The sequence below is a fragment of the Ascaphus truei genome, chromosome 1 (assembly GCF_040206685.1).
Source record: "Ascaphus truei isolate aAscTru1 chromosome 1, aAscTru1.hap1, whole genome shotgun sequence".
NCBI classification, from domain to species: domain Eukaryota; kingdom Metazoa; phylum Chordata; class Amphibia; order Anura; family Ascaphidae; genus Ascaphus; species Ascaphus truei.
The window spans coordinates 47,718,031-47,726,245 of NC_134483.1; positions in this window are offsets into that span (position 1 = coordinate 47,718,031).

Genomic DNA, 8,215 nt, shown 5'->3' on the forward strand with positions numbered 1-8,215 from the left:
AAACAGCAGGGTAGGGTACTTTTAAAGGTACATCATTGCTCCCCTGGTTCTTCAGTGATATCTTCTACCCGGACCGTGAAACAGTCCTTTCTAAGGGTTTGAGTGATACCTACCTATTCCACTTTATTACGTGATTCATTTCATTATCACCTTCACTGTATGCACTTTAATATTAATGCACTGTTTAGTATTACTGTATTATTTTGCACAGAATATTTGAGCGTATAAAGCGCCATCTTGTGTTGTTTTCACATTGCATTGTAAAGCGTTGGATATGCCATTCGTTGTAAAGTGAAACGTTGGATAACGAGGACAACCTGTACTTCAATTTACTCAACACGGTTTTGGTAACACACTAACAATTTACTGAAGAAATCCATGAAACCACTGCCTGGCAAACATACAAAACATGGGTGCAGTCACTTAATGTCTCATGGGATGGTGCTCACACAAGATATATAAATACAAGATAAACACCAAAACTAACTCCTCCGACAAGGAGGGGTTAGTTTTGGTGTTTACCTAATTTTACTCATTCAATACCATAGACCAGAGGTTCTCACCGTTAGTCCTCAGGACATGTTTTAAGGATATCCCTACTACAGCACAGCTGGCTCGGTCTTCAACAGCCACGGATTGGGATATCCTAAAAACCTGACCTTTTTGGGATGGGGGTGTGTGTCCCTGGGTATCCACAGAAAAAAAGCACTGGTTCTGAGGGATGAGGGGTTAAACCGCAGACCACATCACAGCCCGTTCAATTAAGTAGCTAATTGGCGATAGGAGTGAGCTAGCACTCTAATTTTTGGAGTGCAGCTAGGAAGAAAGAAAACATACACATACATATAAGGTTTATAATAGTTGCATAAGCAGATCATACTTTTATTAATAAACTGTATTGTATTGGTGGTTTTAAATGTAAAGACAGGAAACTTTTTCTGTCAGCCTGGGAAGAAATCCTTTAACATGCAAATATGTTAAGGGTGAATGAGCCGAGGGATTTTTCATCTCCGTACTTCAGAGGCACCCTGCAGAGTTGGTGCCTCAATGTCTATGAGAAGTCCAGAGTTGAAAAGCCTCAGCAATCCTAGGTGTTAGGATGGCTGGGATATTGTAAGTGCCAGATGCCGGTGTAAAGTATGGGTACTTCACACTTGGTGGCCAAACCCCAGACTTAGTGTCGCCAGGTAAGGGGTTGGTCCCGGTATGCTAAGGAGCTCAGGTGTGAGGTTAGAACCTGCTCCATGCAAACCGGGAAGCAATTTCTGCCCTTTTTGCAAAGTACTGGCAAGTCGGGGATAGGTGGGAGAAATGTTCCCACGGGCGGGATTGGTTATGCAGGTTAGGTATAGGACCCTCAACCCCTATAAAAATGCCTGATGACCAGTCCCTAGCAGATTCACCTAAGATTTGACCAAGTTCCAGCATCAGCGGTTCCGGAGTATGAGGGGTTAATAGTATCGTAACCAAGGATTGTCCCCCTCTTCTGGAATTCATTAGAGCTAAGGGTTCCCGAACGAACCCTGTAAGGACTAAAACCAAGGATTGTCCCCCTCTTCTGGAATTCATTAGAGCTAAGGGTTCCCGAACGAACCCTGTAAGGACTAAACAAACTTTTTCCTTTTAGCGGAAATATAGGGGTGGCAACTTGTGCCCCTAGCCAGGAACTGCTACACGGATCATTTTGCGCACCCACCTTCATGCGTGCAGGGGTGCCCAGAGACTTTGGTTAGTTCCAACCAAGGACATTTGAGTTCGTTTCCCTATCCCAGTAAGTGTTTTATCAAGTGTATATTGTGAAGATTTGTGTGTCTGTCTGAAAAGAAATAAATTACAATTTATTTTACTCAACTTGTGTGCTCAGTCCAGAATCCCGGTATTAATGTGTAGATAAGACCTGGTCTACCGTGACAGACTTATACTTACTGGTGGCAGCGGTGGGACGTTGACAAGATAATTGACCTTGCCCTTTGCCCATACCCATGCTAAACATCCCAACATGAGTAACCGCTCAGGAAGGTTCCGATCCTAGGACCGAGCTCGGATCGTGGAGAGATGTGAGGTCTATGGATTGCCGACGGACGGTCGGTCAAAGCCGGAACTGGAGGAGGACTTTGAGAATTATGAAGCTAGAATGGCCCCGTAGCTGCTGTGGCAGCAGACACCAGTCAGCCAGTCACCAGTCATCGACAACATTGTGCAGGAGGTCTATCCAGCTCCGGCGCTGCAAGGACATGGGGAGGGAGCAAGTGACCATCTGAATAATGGTGGCGTAGAGCCAGCGGGTGCGGAGGAGGTAGTCACTGCGGCTACTGGACTTACCGCCACTGGGCTCACAGCGCTCCTAAACGCATGGGGAGAGAGCTTATCCAGATGCTGGCCACAGTGCATGGTTAAGCCCCGCACTCCCATCTTGTCAACGGGGAACAGGATATTCCCCCGGTGGACCATCACAGCTTCAGCAAGTTCGTGGATGGCACGGATGAGATAGATGCCTTTTCTCAATGACTTTGAGTCGCAGTGTCTCCGGTACAGGGTCTCGCATCAGGACATGGAGCTGAGACTGCATCCCTTGTTATCTGGCAAAGCCAAGCGGATTGTGCAGGGTATTCCACACGTGGATGCCGATGACTACGGTCATGTTAAAAGTATGCTGCTCACACAATATGCCCTCACCCCAGAAGCCTACCGGGGCAAGTTCCGGACTGGGGAGAAGTACCCTCTGGAATCCTTTGTGGACTATGGCACCTCCATGGCTTTGCAGGGGACCCAGTGGGTGGAGGGTTATGGGATCACCAAGTTCCACACACTACTGGACTTGATGTTCCAAGAGCAGCTAGTGCAGCATCTTCCTAGGACGTGAGCGCATGGGTTTTTGACCACAAACCAAAGACCCATGTGGATGCTGTGAGGATGGCGGATGAGTATGTGGCCAGCAGGGCTCTGATGACCAAGAGAGCGGTTCCCAAAGATGTTGGCAACCCAGCCAAAGGAGTCAAAACCACCCCTCAGTGGACCCACAAGCCTGCAGCAGAAGGCAACGCACACAAAACTGCAGAGTTTAGGCACAAGAGGCGGTGCTTTACCTGCAACAAGGTCGGTCATCTCAGGCCAGACTGCCCGGTCCGGGAGACCCCCTCAGGGGCAACGAGCCCCAGCTGTGAGGCCGGTCACCCGTGTGCGACTGGCACACACAGAGTAGCCAAGCACAGCCGTGGAGCCATCCCACCGAGGGACGTCCACGGGAGAACCTGCACTTGCCACCTCGGGACTAGCAGCGGAGATCGGAGGACATCAGGTTGCACCAGTCGGAATGCAGCCCAACGATGTCCGGCAGAAGCATCTGCGGAAGGTGACCATCGGGGACCGGCAGGCGGACGGCTTGCTGGACTCTGGTGCCACGTGACCCTGGTTCGCCCTGATATTCCGTGGCCAGAGGATTCGCTCCCGGGCACCGGGATGCAAGTGACCATGCTTGATGGAGGACCGCGGTCCATCCAGGTTGCCCGGGTCTTTTTGGATTGTAGTGCCGGACGTGGCATGAGAGAGGTGGAGTTTTGCCCGTGTTAGACGCCAAGGTCCTACTTTGCAATGACCTGGGGCACGTTACCTACGTTTTTACAACTGAGCTGGCCCCTGTTGCAGTGATCACCAGGAGCCAGTCAGCAAGGATCACAGCAGAACCAGCCACTCTCCCCCTGCATTTGGGACCTACAGTTCCAGCAGTCTCTGCGGAGACCAGACAGGTAAGCCTGACTATGTCGCATACTGACCCTGACTTACTGTTCCCTTTACTTGTACCCAGTCCCCCCGACTTAGCCTTGACTAGCGGGTGGCCAGAGTTAGGTACCCAGTTTAGGGATGCAGTGCGATCAGACCCCAGCTTGGAGGGCATGAGACTTCGGGCGTCCGAGTCTAAGCCAGGGGACGGGTCTGATTACTACTTGTGGCACCGCGGGCTCCTGTATAGAGAGCAAAGGACCAAGGGGTTAGATGAGGTCTGGACAGGTAAACGACAGCTAGTGGTGCCCACGGAGTATAGGCAGCAGTTGTTGCAGGTAGCCCACTCTATTAAACTAGCGTGGCATCAGGGGGTCACTCGGACGAGAGCCCGGCTGTTGCAGCGTTACTACTGGCCGGGGGCATCCAGGGCTGTGGCAGATTTCTGACAGTCCTGTGATGCCTGCCAGCGAGTGGGTAAGGCGGGCGATCGTGTGAAGGCACCCCTGAATCCGAGTGGGTAAGGTGGGCGATTGTGTGAAGGCACCCCTGTCTCCCTTTGAGCTGCTATATGGTCGCAGGGTACGGGGACCTCTGGACCTATTCCATGAGGGATGGGAAGGGGAGACTACCAATACTGATGCTGTGTAACATCAAAAGCGTCCCATCATAAGTGTACATCAAAAGTGTCTAATTTTGGAGTTCATATCTCTGGATGTTTTATTTCTATCTTTAATCATGGATGCATTCTGAATATCTGGATTAACATTCTGATTTATCTTTTCAAACAGGTAAGTGTCATTGAGCTGCATTCTACCAACCAGAGAAATTAAGATTTAATTGGCTTTTGGGGTATGTGTCATTGAGCTGCATTCTACCAACCAGAGAAATTAAGATTTAATTGGCTTTTGGGGTATGTGTCATTGAGCTGCATTCTACCAACCAGAGAAATTAAGATTGAATTGGCTTTTGGGGTATGTGTCATTGAGCTGCATTCTACCAACCAGAGAAATTAAGATTTAATTGGCTTTTGGGGTATGTTTGTGAGCTGATTCTTATCAATTGAGAGAGAAATGATAATCTAATTAACTATTTTGTAAGTCTGAGTTGATTAGACAAACCCCTCCCTTAAGTGTTAGTCAAATGCATGTGAATAGGGTACTTAAGTCACTGTAGCATGGCTGTTTAGCCATAAGGCTGTGTAACATCAAAAGCGTCCCATCATAAGTGTACATCAAAAGTGTCTAAAAGAGTTAATTTTGGAGTTGAAGATTGAAGGAAGATCTGGACTCTGCATTACCACGTTGCCACTGTGAGACATTAACTTTTAACATCTGTGATTTATTTGTACACTTTTATCCTACAGTACCTTGGAACTCTCTCCTCCGGCATCTCACTATGCCCTCCCTATTTCTTTTTCTGTTTACTGTTTCCTCACTCCTTTGTGAGCATTTCTGTTCTCTACAACATCTCAACTCCCCACTGCACCATTATTTATACACATCTCTCCCAACAACTTATTTACCCCTCAATAAAAAACACCAACACAAATCCTCTATTCACACCCTCTATCTACTCCTTCCTGCTGCTGGGGATCTTCCCTAAGCCTGAAGCCAGACATACACACCTGATCTCTCTCATGCCTCCCTGCCACCTCTTCCCCTGTAAATGGTGTTAACCTTTTCATTTAACACTGACCTTCCTTAAATTTTACCCCACAAATCAAGCATCCCAATAGCCTGCCCTCATGGCTAATGTCCCACACTCAGTCACTCCTACTACCCATTGTGATCAAGCACTGCCATCTACAGCACTTACTCCCTCAGCTGCTGTCTCTGTAAGTTTCCCATTAAACCCCTTAGATTGTAAGCTCTTCGGGGCAGGGAATTCCTTTCCTATTGTCTGATTTTGCTGCACTTATTGTATAATTATAATTCCCTGTACTGTATTCTTTGTGAAGCGCTGAGTACACTTTTGGCGCTATATAAATAAAGACATACAATACAATATCAGGGACCAGTTAGAGATGCTCATGGGGATGACACAGGACAACCTTAGGGCTGCTCAGACCAAGCAAAAGACTTGGTATGATCAGAATGCCTGTAGCAGAGAGTTCATCCCAGGACAGCAAGTACTTGTTCTCAAACCTACTCTGGAGAACAAATTAATGGCTGCCTGGTCGGGACCGTATCCGGTACTCCGAAAGATGAACGAGTGCAACTACGTTGTACAGGTAGATGCTGAGGCAGAGAGAAATAAGACCTATCATATAAACATGCTCAAGGAGTACGTGGCACCGAGTGTGGCATTGGTGCTGGCCATTTGTAGCCCACCAATGGGGGATCCGGCGAGCAGCACACTGCCGGACCTCTTAGGGGAGGCTAGACAGGAGGGTACCGTAGAGCAGATGGAGGTAGGGTCTCAGTTAGGTGCCAGGCAGAGAGCAGAAGCCAGAGCTATGCTAGAACAGTATAGGGTTCTGTTCACGGACAAGCCGGGCAGAACCCATATCACCCGGTGCTCACAGGTGATCTGCCCCCTCAGCATAAGCATGCCTATCGGGTATCAGCAGAGAGCAAGGGCAGAATAGAGAGGGAGGTAGAGGAGATACTGGCCCTAAGAGTAATTGTACCGTCCCAGAGCCCTTGGGCTTGTCCGGTAGTCCTGGTACCTAAGAAGGACGGGACCACCCGGTTCTGTGTGGACTACCGACAGCTCAACGCAGGGACGGTGTCGGATGCTTATCCCATGCCCCGCATGGATGAGTTGCTGGATAAACTTGCGGTGGCAAAGTACCTAACCACCATGGATCTCAGTAAAGGTTACTGGCAGATCCCCTTGACCCAGGAGGCTAGGGAGAAGTCGGCATTCATTACCCCGAGTGGCTTCTATGAATTCTTAGTGATGCCATTCGGGATGAAGAATGCCCTGGCTACCTTCCAACGCCTGGTCAATTGGTTACTGGAGGGTATGCAGGGGTTTGCAAGGGCATACCTGTACGACATTGCAGTGTTTAGCAATTCGTGGGACACACATTTAGTTCATGTAGCTGCGGTGCTAGCCAGAATCAGGGAAGCGGGACTCACATTGAAACCAACCAAGTGCTTAGTAAGGATGGCAGAAGTACTGTACCTAGGGCATAGGATTGGTGGCGGGCACCTCAAACCATAGCCAGCCAAAGTGGATGCAATAGTGCAGTGGCCCGTTCCCCAGACCAAGAACCAGGTTATGGCTTTTCTTGGCACTGCAGGCTACTACAGAAAGTTTGTTCCTCAGTACAGTGCCGTAGCTAATAGAGTTCCAGGGAACTAGTCCCAATATCAGGGCTGGTCATGGTAAACAAACGAATAAAGTCCATAATAGGTAATTGCACACCGGAAAATAGAGCTAAAATCCAAGCTACGTGAGACTTTTTGAGCACCTGTATGTCTTTCACTCCTGTCAGTTAATGCACACATACAGCAGTGGTATAATATCCCACAGAAGGTGGCAGACCATATATATACCATAAGGGTCATGCCAGCCTAATCAAAGAGGCAAAATGTATATACAATGACAATGGGAGTAGACAGGTAAGTACTCACTGAAGTAGCAGCTCTTCCAGAGGTGGTGCGTGCATCACGCCAGCAAGACCGATCAGGTTGGTGTCCCATGGGGTCCAAGAACGGAGCACAGCAGCATAAGAAATGGGGGCCGAAACCAGCAAAAATGATTAAAAACGTTTATTAAATAACAATTGGGGGGTACAGAGCTACTTTGACGCGTTTCGGGAACAAGTCCCTTTGTCAAAAAGTAGGTTTGTGTCTGTATACCATCCTGAATATGTCCGTGACCCCCCGCCCCCAGCCGTGACGTCACGGAGTCGAAATCTCGCGCGGGCATCAGGGCTGAGTCTCCCATTGGTGAAAAAGACCACCAATGAGGCTCTGCTCTGAGGCTCACCTCTCATGAGTACTGCTGTGTGGGGAGGCACATACAGGAGTGTATAACTAAGAAACAGGATGTAAAAAAAAGGCAGCTTGTTGCTGCTGGGAAAAGAAAACACAAAAATACATCAAATGATTTAAAAACAAACTATGTCCTAATAAAGCAATGGAGGATACACTGGTGCATTACTTAGTTGTATATCATAAATCATCGCAAATATGGTATTCATGAATATATGTAGATAGACGAAAAGAGGAGTAAACATAATGACTTATATTTTATATGTTATTCATAAGTAGAGAATGGAGGTCAGTTTGACAGTGAAAGATTCAAGCTAAAACTGGTACTGGATGAGTATAAATATTTCATACTACTATAAGAATGGCTGTTCCATTCTAGCCTATAGACATACCACAAGCCAAAACCAAGTAATTAGAATATATAAGAATAATATATTCTAAAAGAATGAATCGGGTAAAGAGGAGAAGAGAAAGAGGGGGGGGAGGGGGAGAGGAAGAGGGGAAAGGAAAGAAGCGGGGGAGTGGGGGGGTGAACAGGGAGGGGAAGG